Genomic DNA, 20,132 nt, shown 5'->3' on the forward strand with positions numbered 1-20,132 from the left:
GGAGCCGGGACTGGTTCGGCATCCTCCTCCGGTTGCTCCGGGACTTCTGTGATGTTGGCCGAGGCCGGACTAACATTAGCGGATGGGGGAAGTCACTGCTCCGCTGCTGCTGGTGCTAGCACTGGCATCCTCCGGGTCTATTTCATCCTCCAGTTTGTATTTTTTGTAAAATGATGTGATTCGCGGGACATCTTTAATCACCGCCGCTTCTCTGTCTTGCTTTTCCTCTTTGCTCCACCGCGCAAATACTTTTTTTATATCCATAATCTTGCTTTCTTTTACTCACGCTCTACTACTGACCTCCCGCTCACACACTCTGACCTCTCGCTCGGCAGGGGGCGGGGCCCTTGGCAAGTTGGCAACCAAGGGCTTGGTTGCCATGGGCCCCTGGGCACGTGCCCAGTGTGCCCCAATTATAATCCGGCCTTGGACAAACTGGTGGTGATAACTGATTCCTCAGCATGGGGATTTGCTGCTTTCCCTATTGAACATCTTTTGACTTTGGGATTGTTGGTCAACAACACACATGTCCAGAAGATGGTCATTAAAGCAGACGTAAGCGGAATGTTTGTGTTAATATAAGTCTTAAATAGTTGTATCTTCCGACAGCAATCACTTACAGTGTTTGGTCTGAAACACGGGTCTGTCAGTCACTCTGCTCTGCTGTAAGCCGAGGAGAAAACTTTCCTTGTATCCTACAACCTTTATCCAATGAGGAGAGAGAACGGCATAAGGGGCGGTCCTCTCTGTGTGTGCAGCCAAGGGATGCCGTGAATGTGGTGACGTAGGGACGAGGGCGGGGACTGCTAACTCCATCTGCTGACAGGAAGTTAGCCAAAACCACCGGATCGCTTACTTCTGCTTTAAACAATTAATTTCTAAATTGGAAAAGTTACAGCTTATGTCTGACCTTGTTTGTCAGGTTTGTGAATGTTCCACATAAATTTGAACCAAAAACTCAACATGAAGTGTTATGCTTTAAGAGCAACCGGAAATCTCTGAATCCCTCCTACATCATTTAACACTTAACACATGAAGCTTTACTTGACATATAAAGTAGTCTACCATCCAGTTGGATGATGTCTTCTGTGACTCTGCAGCCGTGATAAAGTCACAGAAATTAACCCAGGAGATTCACTTCCTGATTTAAATTTAGCCTTTTTTTGTCCTTCAACTTAATGCGTATAGCGTATTATTTAAATGCACTACACCAGTCTGTTTGAGTATGTACAGATCTTTTTGTTCATTTTCTTCTTAAACAAAAGCTTGATCCATCACACAAATATAATAAGAGCAGCATAATTAATATGTATGTGGATGGAAAGTGTAAAACAAGGATATTAGGACATAAATACACGTGTAAAATGTTAATGAGTTAATAAAGACAGTCGACTTCCATTTCAGCACTATAAAACGTCTGGACCAATAAAACCATGCATGTGAATTAACAATACCCAGGTAGGATGATCATTTCAGACTTCTCAAATACATTTTGAGCATAATTAAGCACCAGATGATTTCATGTTTGTCACAGAGAGAAGATGAATGAACTCATTATCCCCTCAGTGGAAATGACACCCAGGTCCCTCCTGACACATGGATTTAATTTCTACCCAGGAATCATCTTGGATTGCCTGGATTATTTCATTGAGCTGAGATTCTTTTTGTAGGCAAAGAGAGTGGCAGATGGTGGAGCAATTATTGAAAAAAGTGAACAATTTTTCCTAAGGCACTGTGCTACAACCAGACCTTTGCTGTGTGGAAAAACTACATACGATCATGCATCTAACATTTTAGTTTTACAGTAAAGTGAAATTATTACACAACTCTCATTCCCTGCAGCAGGATACGCGCAGATCCTCCAACAACATTAAGACCATTGTGGAGTCATTTTCTAGCACATTTGCTTCACCCCCCTCTGGCTTTGACCAACACACTGAAACAGTGAAATCTCCCTGAGTCTGAGGCTTTATGTATGTATGTGGAATCTATCTCTGGTCAATAAAGAAAAAACTAGTGCTCCTGTATGAACAGAAAACCAGTTCTGTGTCTGCTCTATATGTTTACCACAGGGGATGTATTTGGAATTGAGGGTCCTATGGGTCCTATAGCTGCTCAATAAAATATAATAAGTGTTTCATGTCTGATCCAAATGGGGAAATGTGAATCCTATATGGTCTATTAAAAGGACATAGAAGCAATATACGCTGTCCAGTCAATAAGGAGTATAGAGGGGTGCTATAGTGCATGTGCAGCTTATCAAGGATGAATTAGGGGCCACGGTTTCTCCCGCATTGTAGGGAGGGATGACGCTTATTCGCTGTCACATATAAGGACCCGAGGACAAGAACCGGCCATAGATTATACAGATCGATACATGATTAACATTCCTAACAGGGGCTTCTTAATGTCTCTTTCATTTCAATGAGAAGAGGTACAAGTGCCACTTTACGTGTCCCTCCTCCTCCTCCTCCTCTCTGCTCTTCACCGCCTTTGGCTGAAGGTTACCAGAATGATTTCAGACGACAACAGTCATATCTCTTTTACTCCTCCACTGACAGTTTTATCACTCAAGTTAGGTTCAGATGAGCCAAATCTCCTCTGTTGACCTCTGGATTCAACAGTTTCCGCACGCAAAAACGACTTCCCCTTTTCACCTACTGTAGGGCTCATCTGTTATTTTCATGGACAACGATGCTGCTGAGAGATTTATATATTTTTGGGGGGAATTTCTTTCAGAGGTTAATGCATTTGGTTCAATGAGAAGAAAGTGTATGCAGATTTGATGTGGGTGTTATAGGGAATGAGAGGAATATCTTAACTGCTGAAGAGGTGAGGAAGATTGTTGTTTGACCTCCACACAAATACTCACCTAAAACTAAAAATAGACCAATAAGACCAATAAAAAGAGGAGGTGAGATATCTCCTTACACAGATGGGAGCTCTGAGCCTGAAGGCCCCTAGGGAAAAGAAGGAAAAAAAAGAATTTTGTAGGACTCCCGATATAGCCTATATATTTTTTCCATTCATTTGTTTGTAATTTCTAAATTATGGTTAGAAACTTGTTTTGATAAACAATGAGGAAAATGCACTAATCACAGTTCATTCTGCTGATGGTTCCTGGGTGAATCAGTGAATCTGATATCGAGGTGTCTTCGCCAATCATATTAAGTCTTATATAGTTCTATCTTCCGACAGCAATCACTTATAGAGTGTTTGGTCCAAAACACGGGTCTGTCAGTCACTCTGCTCTGCTGTAAACCCAGGAGAAAACTTTCCTTGTATCCTACAACCTTTATCCAATGAGGAGAGAGAACGGTATAAAGGGGTGGTCCTCTCTGTGTGTGCAGCCAAGGGATGCGCGTGAATGTGGTGATGTAGGGACGAGAGCGGGGACTGCTAACTCCATCGGCTGACAGGAAGTTATACAAAATGACCGGATTGCTTACTTTTGCTTTAAGTTGTGGGCAGATTAATTTTCCAGCATATTCCAGGTAGCTTTTTATTTTATTTAACCTTTATTTAACCAGGCAGAACCAGGGACAGGTCTTCTATGGTGGGAACCCCCCCACCCTGTGGACAATTGGAAAATGAAAAGGTCAAAGGCTATCATCCTTACAAGGTGAAAGATTCAATGTGGCAAGTAAAAGCAAGATGAAGACATACAGTGTAGGCTAGTGTGTAACTTCCTACATTCAAGAGAGCAACCAGTGGCAGCCTTCATTTTTGTCACTTCTGCCCCCCACCAGCCCAGATTCACTTATCCCCTGTGCCCCCCACCAGAAAATACCCTGGCTATTCGCGAATAGGCTACTTTGTAAAAGCAACATGCAGAAGTTGTCTGGGAATGACTAAGTTAGCTAGGCCTACAGTCTATGGGCCTACGCAGGGAAAAAGACCGAAGGAGACGTCCTGACTTCCGACGTGAATTGAACGCACCACTACAGTAGCCTAGGCCTATCACCGGTTCCGGTTGGTTGAGTGAACGCGGGCGCGATTAGCTCCGTCCTCCTGTTTTTATAGCTACAATGCAGTCTACAGTGTGTGTGTGTGTGTGTGTGTGTGTGTGTGTGTGTGTGTGTGTGTGTGTGTGTGTGTGTGTGTACACTGCTGTAACTTCAGCCACCTGTTGAGTGGCTCTCCTCTCCTCACCTGGCTGCTGCTGCTCGGGGCCTCCTCTGCTCTTCCACCAGGAACAGTGGATCAATCAGCTGTTTGTGTGGACTGTGACTGTCCTGTCCTTCATCTGCAATGTATCGATGCTGAACTCCTGCAGCGTCGCTTCCACCTGTCCTGTCCTGTCCTGTCCTGTCCTGTCCTGTCCATCCCACCACAGACCTGTCTCTGCCTCACATCACCGGTCATGTCTGGCGGAAATAAACCCACCGTGGATCCCGGCGGAGCTTTAACATCGATGACTGCAATGATCAGTCTGTTCTTCATCTCGTCATCCCTCAAAGAAGCCAGGACGGAGAGTAGGCCTAGACCTAGACCAGACTGCGTCAAACACAACAACTGCAACTTCATGTTGGGACCAGTCAACACCGCTCCCTGATGGACCAGGCTCCTCTCCTCCACGACATCCTCACAGTAAGTAAGATTTTGTCTGTTTAACTGAAAGTTATCCAACCTCATGACTTGTCACAGTTGAATGATTCTAGTCATCCTGGGTTTGTTTACGTCTGTCAACCCGGGTCTTGCGATAATTTTCCGTGGGCAAAATGTAGTTAGGCCTAGTGGTTTCTTTTCAAAGTGGAGGAGGGAAGATGAGGACAAATGCAAATAACAAAATACCATCGAATTAGGCTATTGTATTTTGGGCATTATTATAAAATCTAATTTATGATAATATTACATATTGAAGCCTTATTTGCTCTGCTCATCTCTGTAATTGCCTGCTAGACAAAATATCATTCATGTCACCATGACCAAACTGTTAGGGGCCTGTTTCAAAACCCAGTGGATTTGCAAAGGGGGCCCCCAAACAGAAGCTAATGCTATTCGGGGGGCCTTGTCATGGAAAAGTTTGGGAACCCCTATAGTCTTTATTTGGTTGAAGATGTGTTTAAGGATAGCCTATAGAAACTCATCTTTTCTCCACCTGCCGTGAGGAAGCAGGTTGTTGACTGCTCTATGGGCTGCAGGTCTCATTATGATCACCCAGCGTCTTACTTTTCCGATTTCTGAATTTATGTTGGGTAGGGCAGTGTTCAGGCACATGAGTCAGTCTGACATGGAAAAAAAACCCTTATGTAGAACTTCCTTGTGACATAGGGCCCTGGCTGTTGTTTTTATTGCTTTGTTTGATTGATTATTGCTATGTGTGGTCCCATGGTCATATTTCACTGTCATACCACTCTCCTTATATCTGCTCTCTCTACATTCATTTTCTTTCTTTCTTTCTTTCTTTCTTTCTTTGGCCTATTTGCATTCATCATGTAATTTACTGCTCACCTGTCTGTGGAGGTTAGTGTGACTTGGAGCTATACTGTAGCTATTGTTTCTGTCCTGTTGTGTGCTTCATGGCTACAGAAGGTTTTAGTCTGAAGGTTTTAATGTGGTTGTTAGTGGACTTAAGTGGGCACACTAGCTACTGTACATGTGATGCACGTCTCTCACACCTCACAGTTGCATTGCATGACCTAGAAATTAAGTATCTCACCTTTTTTTTAATGCTGTTGATATTGCAGTATTGTGTAAACTAAATGTAGGCATCTTAACAGGCAGTAGTAAGTAATCAAGTATAACAACTGATCTATCATTTATGTGGAGATCTGCAGTAAGTCAGAAGTTTGCCATGAGGGGTAGAGCAGCTCCTTTCATATGGATTATTATGCAGGTTGTGTGTATAGTGGGAGAGAGAGTGGTATAAGGCTGGTGATTGGAGCAGCAGTACAGGTGTAAACGCACAGTGCAATGTTGATGCACTTCAGGCTGTTTGCCAGTCAATAAATGCTACAACTCACATCTCCACTGTACTGCCCAGCAGCCCTCATGATGAGCAAGGAGATGTGCTCACTCTGAGGCAGGTTAATACAGGTTTCAGTTGTCATTGGAGTGAGTCATCGTCAGTGGTGAATAAGATTACCATAGAAACAATGTTTCTCCTCCATACGTTCTCCTCCGTACTGTTGGTTCACAAAAGGATCCTATATAACTTCTGTTTCAACCATTTTTATTGAGTTTTTAACAGTGAATTAACAAACAGACACACAAATAATAATAATAATAATAATATATATATGAAAAATAAAGAATAAAAGTATATAAAAATAAATAAAAAATAATAATAAAATAAAAATATAATAATAAAATAAAATAAAATAGAACTTAGGATATCTTGCATATGCACATATACAGTATACATATATATGTATATATATATATATACATATAAATAAAAAATGAAATAAAAAGTTTACACAACAAAATGGTGGCTGCATTATACAAACAGTTAACTTCTTACTGTAAGTCAAGAGGCAGAAATGTGAAAATTGCCAGAGTGCTCAAGGTGAGGGGTGGGTGGCAGAACATAACAATGACACCTCAAAACTCTGTATGCAACTGATAATTCAATGATTGCATAATAGACTCAATAGAGTAATATTAATAAGTAATACAATACACTGAAATGCTGCTGTGCTGTCCACTTGTTTTGCCTGTGAGGTCTTTATTCTTTCCTCTCTGTTGTCTCTCTCACGTTGATGACATTTGGTTTCATCCATGGGGGATAAGTAGTACTTTGTATTGTATTGTTTTCGTATCTCACTGTATCATTATGGTGTTAATCAAATCATTTCTGAATTTACATTAATTCAAAGATCAATTCCCATAGCTTTTTTGTGTAAAATATTCTAATTCTGCACATAAAAACACTAAAAAACCCTAAAGCAAAAAATTAGACAGACTATAGAACAAACAGTTTTTGTTTGGTGGCAAAAAGAAAAAGCCAAATCCAATGTAAAACAAAACTGGAACTTAGTTGTGGCACTTCAACTGGAAACTAAAATAAAGTTTGTTGCTCGTAGTTGCATGCATGTCCGTATTAACAATAATTGCTTTACATAATTATCCCACTGGCTTGTGAGCCAAGCTTTCACAGAGCTGACTTATTTCACAATACACAGCTTGAGCAGCAATTAAAGAGAAAAATATTTGACATGTTAACCTCATTTTAGAGCAACAAATCACAATATTGCTCCAATACCTCCTAATTATAGTGAGTTTGCGGCACTCACTGAGAGTTTGTAGTGACCACTTCTTGTACTTGATGGGTTGTTTTCCACTGGGTGTTGAGAGTGTTGCAGGAAGCGTTTGGCCTCAAGAGCTTTCTATGCTGTGTGAAGAAGTGAGTGGGAGCTGATGGGATACAAACAGGCCTGAAGTGGCCTTAATCCATCTGAAGCTGCAGGGGAAGGAACGAGTGTGGAGCTGCTTTGAAGTGGCGTTATCGCTCACTTTTTCCTCGCTTCCTCTCCGTGCTAACCCCCAAACTGCCCCTGGAACTGTTTAATTACACTGTATGTTTGTGTGTCTGTATGTGTGTGTGTGTGTGTGTGTGTCTGAGCTGGGCAGAAGAATATTTATGGTGGAGTCATGCAAAGGAAGATGAAGGAGGCTCATGGGCGAAATGAAGTGAGAAATTATAGTAGAAATTGGACAGAAAAGAAATGAAAAAAAGAGTGAATAATAGAGAAATGAAGGTAAAAGAAGGACAGGACTCCACAGAGGATTTAAGTCTAACACAGGGAACAATGTTGGAAGAGGTGAAGAGGAGGAAAAAGTGAAAGAAAAGTGCCAAGAGTGTGATATAGAGATAATAAAAAAGAGTTTCAGTCCATTACCTTACTCAGGTCCCCCTGTTGCCAAACTGAACCCGTTCACCTTCGCATACAGTAGTGGCGCCTCCGCAATGTCACATATATTCAACCTTTCACGTGCACACGCTCATGTATGCTGCCATCCGGAGAAGAAGAAAAAAAAGTACAGGCGCCACCACAGAGCTGCTGATATCATCAGATCTCCTCTCATTCATGAATATCTGGCCCTTTTCTCCTTGGTGCTGCAATTCAATTTAAAAGCCGACCTCACGGGACCAGAGCTGTTCACCTTTCTCCTCTCTTTGCTGTCCGTCAGAGCAGGTGAGCAGGTATCAGTGGGGTACATGACAAAATATTTGCAGGTAGTAGAGGGAGCCATAGAGTCTGACTTTTCTTTGTGTAAAGTTTAATATGTGCAGCAGGAAATAAGTCCTCATTAACAATTCTCCTCTTTACTCCATGTGAGTCAAAGTGAGTGTGCTGTTATATCATACAGTTAATTAAGCTCAAAGGTTATGATGATAGTAAGCCTGGCTGGCATATGGCTTGTCAACAGTTTAACAAGGTGATGCGGGGACGTTTAAAATGAATGTCCACAAGCAGAGGCAGCGGCAGTACTGTCAGTGAGGTTTCACCTGCATGGAGAAACAAATCAGCTTGGTAGAGAAAGAGTACAGGCCCAGTATTTGCTTAGCAGTAAAGCACATAATGTGATGTGAGTGTGAAAAAAATCTTTATTATTTTAGTCAGTGAAAGAGTTTTGTTTCCTGATGTTGATAGATGATGATAGTTGATAATTATAGAGGAACTATGCAGGATTTTTGCCTTAACTATGCTATATTCTTACGTTAAACAGCTTCGGAGTAATTGTGATGGTTAATTTAATGACTTGTAACTTGTTACAGGGAGAATGGAGGCTCTCTGCCTTCCACCTAGCGTCTCTTGACCGAAAACACACCTTGCAAGTGTCCCAGCTCTCACCTCAGTGGCACCGCGACACAAACATGCCCTGGCTGTAACCCATAATCTCTTGGTTATGATGGATAAACTACACAAATATACACGTTGTAACATATATGATAAATAACATTATGCACCGCTCCATGCCAGCTTTGCTGAAAACAAATGCACATGGCCGGAGGGAGGGTTAGCATAACGGAGGAAAAGCGACCAGACTTGCATAGTTCCCCTTCATTCACAAAGGATCGAATAACTTTGTCTAAAATCAGAGGTCATATTGACAAATCCACAGAGCATTATCAGCTCAATGGAGCATTTTAGCTTCTTTCAGCTCTCTTTGTTTTGGTTTTATAGCAGGAGGAGGAGGAGGAGGTGCAGACCAAAATACAGCCAAAAGGAGAGTGAATACTGGACTTTGTTTGTGAAGCATAAGAAAGTAACATTTCACACAGAAAGTTGATCAGCAACAATGCAAAGTAGGTGGTGTGAGTCTGATATTACTACAAGGGTGGCTGCTCTTATCCTGCAACGGAATGGCATAGTGTCAACACAAAACTGCACTCCCCCGTTGTTTCCGAGTAACAATTTAAAAGTGGGTCAACGGGGGACCAAAGCAGCCTACTTTCCAGGAACAGATAGGTGGGTCATTATCTTGCTGGAGGACAGTGCTGACAGTTCCTCAGGAGGATTGACATCCTCCATGTGTGTCTCAGATGGATGAATACCAGTGAAGCTCTTTATCATGTTCTTTAGCAAAACAGTGTGGCCTTTACTTATGAACTATAGACCAACTCAATATGTCAGTACTGTGGCAGCAGAGACAGAGGCGGGAATTTATACTGAAGCTCTTGTAATATATGAAAAATATGAGCCGGTCTCTGGGCGCTCATTACTCTGTGGATCAACTGGCTGCTAGCCGATTCTCACTGTCAGACCGTGTGTGAGTTTCTTCAAATTAGCTGATGATCACTATTAAACTTTGTCATGAATCTTCCATGATGTCTCAGTTAGGTTTTGTTGATCTGATTGAAAATGTATTTGGGAATATGCAGCATTAAAGCACAATGCCATTAAGTGCCTTTAAATGGGTCATGTTGGGTGTCTGATGTGCTGTTTTACAGTAGCCTACCTGCCGTAGATTCGGATGAGTGCACTTCCAGGTTAGAGAAGCAGCCATGAGAAAAGGCACAGTAGTGATCCTACTTATTGCACTGTGGATCAGCTGGACAGAGTTTATATTTAGCTTCACTTTTGTAAAACTTTTTAAGATGGTGCTTGTGTGATTTCAGTATTCAGGCGGCACCGAGTAAAGCAGGGATCTCTGGACAGTTGGTGATGCAGACTAAATGTGAGGCGCTGGATTCCTCTAACACAAAAAGATCCTGAAGTTGTGTTGTAACCACATCACAGTCAGGGCGGCAGCAGCTGTCAGCGTCCATCGACACGGCCTCGCCGCTGACACGTCTGCAGCACCAGCTAGCTCGGGCTGTTGTTGTTGCTTTCGTCAGTTTTTCTCTCCCTTGACTTTACTTTGCTATTGTAAAACACTTCATTGTTATACTCAATTCAAACATAAAGCTGACTAAACTAGCTAATTAAACTAAAGTAAAACTATGTTCTTTTAAAATTAAACTTAAAGCAGAAGTAAGTGATATATTTGTGTTAATATAAGTCTTAAATAGTTATATCTTCCGACAGCAATCACTTACATAGAGTGTTTGGACCGAAACACGGGTCTGTCAGTCACTCTGCTCTGCTCTGAGCCGAGGAGAAAACATTTCTCGTATCCTACAGTTTTTATCCAATGAGGAGAGAGAACGGCATGCAGGGCTGTGTGTGCAGCCAAGGAACGCCGTGAATGTGGTGACGTAGCGACGAGGACTGTTATGGTGCGTTCAAGGCAGCTCGTAACTCGTGTTTTTCCGACCTGTGAAGTCGTACCAGTTCGATCTGGTACAAGTTCACGGGTCGGAAGTTACGAGTGGCCGTTATAGTGACTTTCACCGGTAAAACAGGTCGGAAAAACACGAGTGGGTTGCCTGGAACGCTACAAAGTCGTAAGTTGTGACTTGAAGCTGTAATTTACGGTTTCAAAAGCCGGCCTGGAACGCAGCGTTAGCCAAAACGACCGGATCGCTTACTTCTGCTTTAACTGAGCCATCAATTTCTCAATATTTGTTTTTTCATCACTAATATAAAACTTCAAGCTCCACAGAAGTGTTCGTCCTTGTCATGATGTAGAGACAGTGAGTTGTAAACACATTTTTGACATCATTAAAGTGATATTTCAACATTTTCGCAAATAGGCCCATTGCCATAACCCCTCTGGTTTTAGGAGTAGGTTTGTTACCTTTAATTGTCGGTGCAAGCTATTTTTAGAACAGTGGAACAGAGCCGTAAGCTGCTCAGAGCTACGCTACGGAGGCTAATAGGATTTCTTGGTTTCCCTCTTCAAACTCATCAAATACACAATCCAGCAACTCCAAAACGCTCTGGTGGACAAGTTGTGACCTGCACATTCACCATGCTATGAGATAATAATGGAACGTTACAAGACAGAGTTGTTTTAGAGGAAAAATCCGCAAAGAGACTGCTTGCCGAAAAAACTGACCCCGACGGGAACGTGCATCAGTGGCTTTGCATGAATTTACCTGGAAAACAACTCTGTCTCCTAACGTTCACTTATTATCTCATAGCGTGGTGAATGTGCAGGTCACAACTCACGAGAGCGTTGTGGAGTTGTTGGATTGTGTATTTGATGAGTTTGATGAGGGAAACTAAGAAATCCCATTAGCCTCCGTAGCGTAGCTCTGAGCAGCTCACGGCTCTGCTCCGCCGTTCTAAAAATAGCTTGCACCGACTATTAAAGGTTAACGAACCTACAGTACTCCTAAAACTATTATGGATTATGGCAACGGGGCAATTTCACAAAATGTTGAAATATCCCTTTAAGCCGTCCTTAATGTGTATTCATACATCCAGTCTGTTAAATAATCATGTGGTCTAAGTAGATTGACCCTAAAACATGTTCTTGTGGCTGAATCCATCTATAGCTGCATCTCATGGGCTTGTCTGCTGTTGCTCTTGCTGCCCCTCGACACTGAGAAAGCCCCACTCCAGAACTACTGCAGATAGCAGCATTGACACTGACTGTGTGTTAGTACCTCACACAACCCAGTGTCAAATAACCTTGCGTCAAAACTTCAAGACCTTCATTATTTTAATTTTGTGCCTGTGTATATACCGCATATACTTAAATTAATGTGCTTAATTGAATTACCATGCAGCAAATCTCGAACCTGGACATTTTCCAGCACAGATAAACCACGCTTTCACTGAGCAGGAGCATCAGGGGCAACAGAAGAGACTCGGCAACTCATTTTTACCCCAGAGCCCTGCAGGAGCAGATGTGTGACTGACAGTGTTTGAAGTGGTAGAACTTTTCTAACTCAAGAAATAAAACGAGGCATCAACTGAAATGAGTGAGCATGTTTTTTTTTTTTTTTGTGAGGATAAACACTGCTGATTCTGCTGATCTTCTCATCACGTAATGGGGGACACTGGCCGAGCGCTGTGTTCCTTAAAGTTGGACATTCCCACAGAACAAATCTCCGGCTGCGTCTCCGGTACAGTGGCAGGTTGCTGCGTGGGCTGGAGGCAGCAGAGAGGAGCGGAGAGATGGCAGCAGCTTATTTCCTTAAGTGGTCCCGATTGAAATGTTGGCATCAGGTAAAGGGACTGTCCTCCTCACAAGGAGGGATAGGAGGTGAGGAAAGACGGAGAGGGACATAGAAGGTGTGTGCGTGAGAGAGAGAGGTAACTGTCCACTGTTCTGACGTCAGCATCTTTTCTTAGCATCCTTGTGTCTCTCCTACAAGGACATGTACCGGTGCCCAGTGCTGAGGGTGCAAACCCCTCTGTTACCTAACAGGAAGGGGAAGCTTCAGTCACATTTCAGGCATGTGCGTGATAGTGCGGCGGGGGTGTGTATGTGTGTCTCCGTGGAGCTGAGATACAGTCGCTTTCAGTCCTTCCAGGTTGTTATTCAACTCGCGATGAGCATTTAATTATCGTATTGTAGCTAATAGAGATGCATTGTTTATTCATACATTTCAGTTCAACCACGCTTCCAATTAAACTAATCAGGCCCCATGGAATCATTTCATCAGATTACTCCCTGATGATGTTGTTGCAGATGATCGTTTAGTGTTAGATTGTACAACTGTTTGTTATGTAGGCCTATCAAGGGAGTAATAGCAGTGATTGTGATGTCTATTATTAAACCATCCTTCCTGATTCAGACTCTAATGGGACTCGCTGAATTAGATTATATTGTGTTAAAACTCATTTTGCTGGGGAAGCCCTTGAGAACCCCCCTCCCCCCTTCCCTTCGGTCCTGGAACCCCTCAAATACTGTTACACTCATTTCTAGGTCTCTTCAACTCTCCAGACCTCAATTAAGCAGTTATCCAGGCCAAATTACATTGTGAAGAGCAATTAGCCACTCATAGCTTAGCAACCCTATCTTGGTGTGGCAGACCTGTGAGGCTTTGAATGGCTAAAGCATGTTGAAAAGGTGTGTGCTGGTGTAGAAGAAGCAATAATTCTTATTGAAAGAGTTTGGATTGTGTTTTTTCTCAAAAGCATTTCCAAAACCATATGGAAGTGGATAAATGGATTCAACAGAGTGTTTCTATCATCAGCTGCACGTGTTAGGATGTCTGGTTGTTGAGCTCAAGGCCGAGGAACATTCAAGGACTACTGCATTATCTTGAGTGGGTACGGACCATGCTTTACAAAATGTGTATTCTTCTGTTTTAAAGGAGACCTGTTCAGAACGGCTGGTTTCAGTGTCTGTCCCTTTAAATGCAAATGAACCACTGCTAGCCCCACCACTTCTACTGGTACCAGGTAGGGGTGGTGTTATGCAAATTCGCATCCTAGTTACGTCACTGGAAGACAACTAAGGGAACAGCTTGTAAAGCGACGTGGATTTCAACCTGGAGTCTGCACATTACAGATTTTTTTGTCAATTCTCACATTTTGGGGACCAGAAGACAAGACAAACACCCAGATATATGTTAAAGAGCCTTCAAAAAGTGACATTTCCATAATATGTCCCCTTTAATGAAGCTGAGGTACAGTAAGTGAAAAACCCACTGGTCTGGCTAACTATGGCTAACATCAGGTTTTTGTTGGGTGTCAATTGGCATTTACACCTGGGTCAGATGACTCACTGCACTTCATGCAGGTAGTTATCAGCTCTGGCTCAGATTGGTAGTGATATAAACACAACTCCTGGGTCAAGCCTCTCATTTCCACTCACCTGTCAACTCCCCAGCACGATGCTAGACAGAAACATGAGTGAGCACAGCGTCAAATTAAGTTTTTAAAACAAAATCACAGTTCCGATCATCTCACACAGAGGATGTGAACGATCCATTTTGCACACTGGCTAGCAGCTCACTCCTACCTGCCTCTGTGTGTGTGTTTGTGTGCTCTGCAAAGTGCATTTGATGGCATGGTTGTTGTGTATTGGCGTGTGTCCTCAGTTTGTACTGAAAGGCAAACTTGACTGCCAGTGAAAATAAAAGGGTCTATCAGGTCTTATTAGTGGTTTAAACACTTTTAGAAAACCTGCTTATGCTCGCTAATTTCAGTGAGAAAATAGTGAGTGTTCGTTCTGTGCCGTTTGATTTTGGAGAGTTTTGGTCCCCATTATGGATTGTCTTTGGGAAGATGTTGATCAAGACTGACGACACGTGTGATCCAAGTAATGAAAAAAGTTTGTTTTGCTGCACACTACAGTCAGACTTAAAGGACTGGACTGGACTTAAAGGGGCTATTTGTTAGCTATCTGCTGCCAGGCGTAGTGTCCTGTTCCTAGCAAGCAGTGGAAACCGTTGCTTGAAAACACTGTTTGTCTGCGTTTCCAGCCTAAATGTTACAATATGTTCTCTGAGCAGCACTTTGTCTTTTGGTCAGATTGGAGGTTACAGTGAGTTAGGTCTTAGAAAGTGATGGGCAGGGCTAGCTGGTCAGCATGCTAACCTCAGTAGAAGAAAAGATTGGACGAAGACATGACGTAGCATTGTTGTTGGTGTCTGTCACTAGAAACAAATAGGCTAAGGTTTGATTTTAAACAAATTTTAAACACATTTCTTCATGAATCAGTAAGCAGCTGTTAATGCTAATGCTAGCTGGTAGCTATCGCAAAACATTCAAATATGATCCTTGAAGAAACCAATGTCCCTTTCATGACTTATCAAAGAATTATTATACAGACACTAAGACATTCCATACAACTTTATCGTACTGTTCAGTAGGTTACCAAGCCCCATAAGAACATCACTAACATTTGCCAGTTGGAACATCTGTGGGCTGGGAAAACCCACCAAGCTAAATCGCTCTCACCTTGATAGCTTGGAAGCAAAAGTTGCATATCTGTACAGGAAACACATCTAAAAAAGTCAGATCACATGAAGATACGTAGATGCTGGGTAGCACAATCATACAGTATCATTCTCTCCAGCAGGTCAAGAACCAATGCCCCTTTCCCACTGGCCAAAAAAACAGTTTAAACCTGCTAACAATCGGTTTCTGAAGGCAGTGGGAAAGTCAAACGACTCTGCGATCAACGCAGGTTTTGATTGGCTCACCTCCTACCGGCTAGAAGTGGGAATGTTACACCCGGGTCAACCCACTAATCTTCGTGATGAGGTATTGCGTATAGCGACTCTTTTCTATCTCAGCCACAAATTCCATTGGCATGCTTTCCATCAGCGCTAGAAAATTGTTCCGCATGCGCTGCGCTTCGATCATTCCATAGAGGGACAAAATTGCTAGACAGGAAAAGACAATGACCAGCTGGAGATCAGACCTGGGTTTTTTGGCCAGTAGGAAAGGAGCCATATGCCGATTGTCAAGCCTGGTGCTTCTGCGTCTACGCCGTTGACGCGGACCCTACGCCATAGCCTGACGTGCACCTTCAAAAAATCCTAACTACGAGTCGCTTCGACGCGTCGCGAACCACAAGGACTGTGATTGGTCCGCTCAGAACGTCAGTGTGGTAATTCACCCGTTCAGCTTCGCCTGGTCAGACAGACCACCTCCGCAAACGTCTTCTCCGTCACCTGCGCTTCAACATTTGCAATAAAAGCGTTTGTTTTTCAGTTGCCATTGTTTACTATGAACGGAAGCAACGCGTTCCCTAAATGCAGAACTTCGAATGCTCAACGACGGCGTCGGGTCTACGCCGTAGGTACGCCGTCGCCGTTTAACCGCGGTTAAAAGACCGGGGCAACCTGCAAATTTTAGTGTGAGAGCGGCTGAAGAAAACTGCCACACTGGTGACTTCACCTCCCTCATGCTGTCAACTTTTTCCTCACCGTCTGCAGAGGCTTCACTCAATTTCTCTAAGTAATCAAGTCACAAAAGACCTTGTCATCAGGTTCTCACATTGACTTCTAATGGCAACAATAAATTTCACTTGGAAAAAACAACTGCAGACATGTGAGCTAACTATTGGCAGAAGGCAAAGCCCCCAACACGGGCACTTACATCTTTTAGCAGTCCTTTGTAAATGTGTTCTTTGACCTCTAGTCTCATCAGATTATGCACAAGTAACAGGATTAAGGTGATTTGACACTTTCCACACCTTCCATATGATCTAATTCCAGTCATTATCAGGCCACTTTCAGCATGTCATGTATGTGGAAATGTGTGAAGTGCAGAGCTGAGGACAGAACGACGAAAGAGAGGAGAGGCTTTGATGAATAACTGCGGTACTGATGCTGACAGCACACTTCAGTGACGGACCCGCTGTGTGCGCTTGTGTGTGTGTGTGTGTGTGTGTGTGTGTGTGTGTGTGTGTGTGTGTGTGTGTGTGTGTGTGTGTGTGTGTGTGTGTGTGTGTGTGTGTGTGTGTGTGTGTGTGTGTGTGTGTGTGTGTGTGTGTGTGTGTCCCTACTACACTATCTCCGTCTGTCACATGAATCCAGTTTCCATCTGAGTCTCCCCTGTTCTGTTTTTCTGCAAAACACCAGCTTTAAACACAGTTTTGACATTCATCTCTGTGTTACTGATGAATGGGTTTCTCCCATCATCCTGACTCGCTCTCTCCTCTTTCTCTCTGTCTCTCCGTCTCTCAACGCTTGGGCACCACTGCTGGCTGACAATAAGCAACATCTGGAGCAAAAGAGCCTCGATTTTCTAATCTGTTCACAACACAGGCCTGTTTTCTAATCTATAATGTGCCACTGATTCCCCCGAAGAAACACACACACAGACATGCGCCACCCTAACACACACACACAAACACACCGCCATGCTCGTTCCTCCCTCTCTCTCTCATAGCTCCAGGCTTTAACAGTAGCCTATTGCCAGTGTGCTCTCATTAGAGGGGAATGGGGACACATTTACCATCCTTACTGGATTGAGTTGAGCTTTACTGTTTTTTTTTTTTTTTTGATGGAGCCGTCATATCCAGTAAACATCCATACACAACCATCCTCATCATCATCCTCATTTTCATCACCATCCTTACCAGCCTCCGCTCTCTACAGTTTAATGATCCCACTGTTCACTTAGCGTTTCCTTCATTAGCGTTGCAGTAACGGTGCAGCCAGTGGGAAAAGTGTATTGAGGTGAAAGTCTTACATCATATTTAGCTGCACTTAGCATCAGCTCAGGAGAACAAACCATTACCATTAGACCTGCAGGGGTTGGGCATTATTGCCACTAACTCAGCGATTACTAACAAAACTCACAAAAATCCACTCTTCAAAACAACGCTGGTGGAAAAAGTTTAGTTTCCTCTCATCTCTGCTGATAAAGGCCACACTTGTTGGATGCATCATGCACACTGCAGCTGACCGCCACCGTGCATGTATTGTATTGTACATTCTGTGCTCGCCCAAGAGGAAATAATTTTCCGGTTTGTATACATACATAGGAGCATTGCAGCACGATAAAGCCAACAAACAGGCCAGCATGTCTTGGTGTGCTGTGCTCAGAATACAGATGAAGAGTTGCACTTGGGACGGCGTGCTTTACTCTGCTTCGTTCGTGGGTCTGCGATCATGGAAAAAAGAAAAGAAAAGGCAGGAATAGAACTCATGGATTCACATGAGTGAACATCTGTCACACAGCTTCCTGTCCCACTGTGGCTTTCCCACCTGACTGTGCTTAGTCGTGTGAAGGATCATGAGATGATTGGTGATGGCCCAGTTGGTCCCTGATGGCTGACTGTGAGCTGAATGACTTCACTGTTGTGTATGAAGACGCGTTAAACACACAGATCAAATCACATGCTCACCCAGTCATTCCTATGAGAGCTGCTTCCTGAGGGCGTCCGATGACTTCTCTTCTTTTTGGGCATCACATATCTGGAAAAACTCTTTGCTCAATGTGACCAATCCACTGCTCTGTATGAGCTCCTGAATGTCTCTAGTTCAATGAGATATGGCCAAATGTCTAGAGCACAGTAAAGCCACATTATTGTTTTTGTGTATGTCAATTTCTGGCAATTTAAATCTTTATTTCTCATATAGATACATTATATTCATACATTTTTCTCCACTATATTTATTTATTTTGCAGACTAATATTTTTCACACAGAATAATGGTTTTATAAGTAAGAGTTTTTAATAATCTAGACTTGTTTGAAAAGGAAAAGAAAAGTTGATTCCATCTTCTAACTTTAATTTTTGCTGAGTTTACATTGTCAGTAGTTTCGTAACAGTATAAACCAAAGTCACACCCAAATGAGTGAGGGTGTGTTTATTACTGCTGACACTTTAAATACATTTTTGCTGATGATACACGCTGTACTCACTTATATCTAAGTAACATTTTGAAATCATTTCATTTGTGGTGTTGCTTCTAGTGAGCAATTTAATAATCTAAATACTCTCTCCGCCACTTTATATTACTGTCTGGAAGTTACAGTGATTAGATCGGTTTATGTGCGTCTCTGCCTCATTAAAGTTACATTTAATTGATTGATTTCAGTTTATAACCAGTCATAAAAACACAACCATTAACTGATGTATTAAAAATATTGTGATGTAATTGAAATGCCAGATAATTGAGCTTTACACATCAGGCAACAGATGACATGTATTCACTTAACTTGAGATGAGATTAGCTCCTGAAAATGTGAGTTTGTCAAAAAACATGATATTTTCATAAATGTCAAATTTCTTATTGGACATCAGGATTTCAACATTTGAACATTTTGCAACCAAAGTCTTGAAAAAAAAAGCCCCTTTAATTCAGTGAAATAATAGGACTTGTGATAATACTAATAATTATAATAATCCATAATAAAAGGGTGTTTATACGTCTATACAAAAGTGTATACAGATGTATTGTATCTGTCAATGTGTGGGGACAATAGAGGACAATAGAGGACAGACATTGACAGTAGGAGAGGAGAGTGTGGAGTGACCGATAACAGAGGGGAGGACAAAGAAGCACACGTGAGCTGAGCTGGCAGCTGACTGTGAGAGTGAATGTGTGGCCAACCTGAACAGAAAACCACCCGGAGGCTCCTCCACCCCCCCGAGGCGGCGAGGCAGCCAAATCTTATTCTTAATATATAAGATCCAAACAGAAGAGCGACAATGTGACCACGGCTCCCACCGTGCTGTACATACTGCACAGTGATGGACGGCGTCCAGCAGGTAGAGGTCAGTGGTTATGTAATAATCCTCTTCTTTCTGCTCCTCTACACTCATGTCTCTATATTTGGCAGCAAGGCATCAAAAAGGTAACAGCCCCGGGACTCCAGCTGGAGCCATTACTTATTCACAGCCCTGGTGTGTGTGTGTGTGTGTGAGCTCATCGTGATCAAACCGCTGCTCCCCAAGTCACCTGGAAGATACACGCTGAGTTCTCTCCCCAAATCCTCTCTCTTTTCCTGTTCCTCTGCGTTCCTCTGCTCTGACCTCTCCTCAGTTTCCTCTACAGCAGCAGAAAAGAGAGAAAGATTCATCGTCTCCCGTCATGAAACACCAGTAGTTCATGGTTGTATCCAGCAGGGGGCGGTGGATTGATGGCCCATGCAGAAATCTAAGTGAAGGAAAAGGGCAGATTTTTTCTTTCAGGGAGGATGTTGTATAACATTATCAATAACGAGGGAACACGTTTATTATATACAGATGTTTTAAAATATATATATTATTTATAGATATTGTTGCCTGTAAATCATTCTCCAGCATTGAAAAAAGTAGTATTATTCAAATCCATTAAGTAAAAGTACCAAGACATCCATGTCAACGAATGTTATTATGGAAGTTAAAAAAAAACTATGATCTCAATGTACATAACATATTTTCATTCAAAAAAAT

The sequence above is a fragment of the Trachurus japonicus genome, chromosome 11 (assembly GCF_045865225.1).
Source record: "Trachurus japonicus isolate A0001 chromosome 11, Traja_1.0".
Classification (NCBI taxonomy): domain Eukaryota; kingdom Metazoa; phylum Chordata; class Actinopteri; order Carangiformes; family Carangidae; genus Trachurus; species Trachurus japonicus.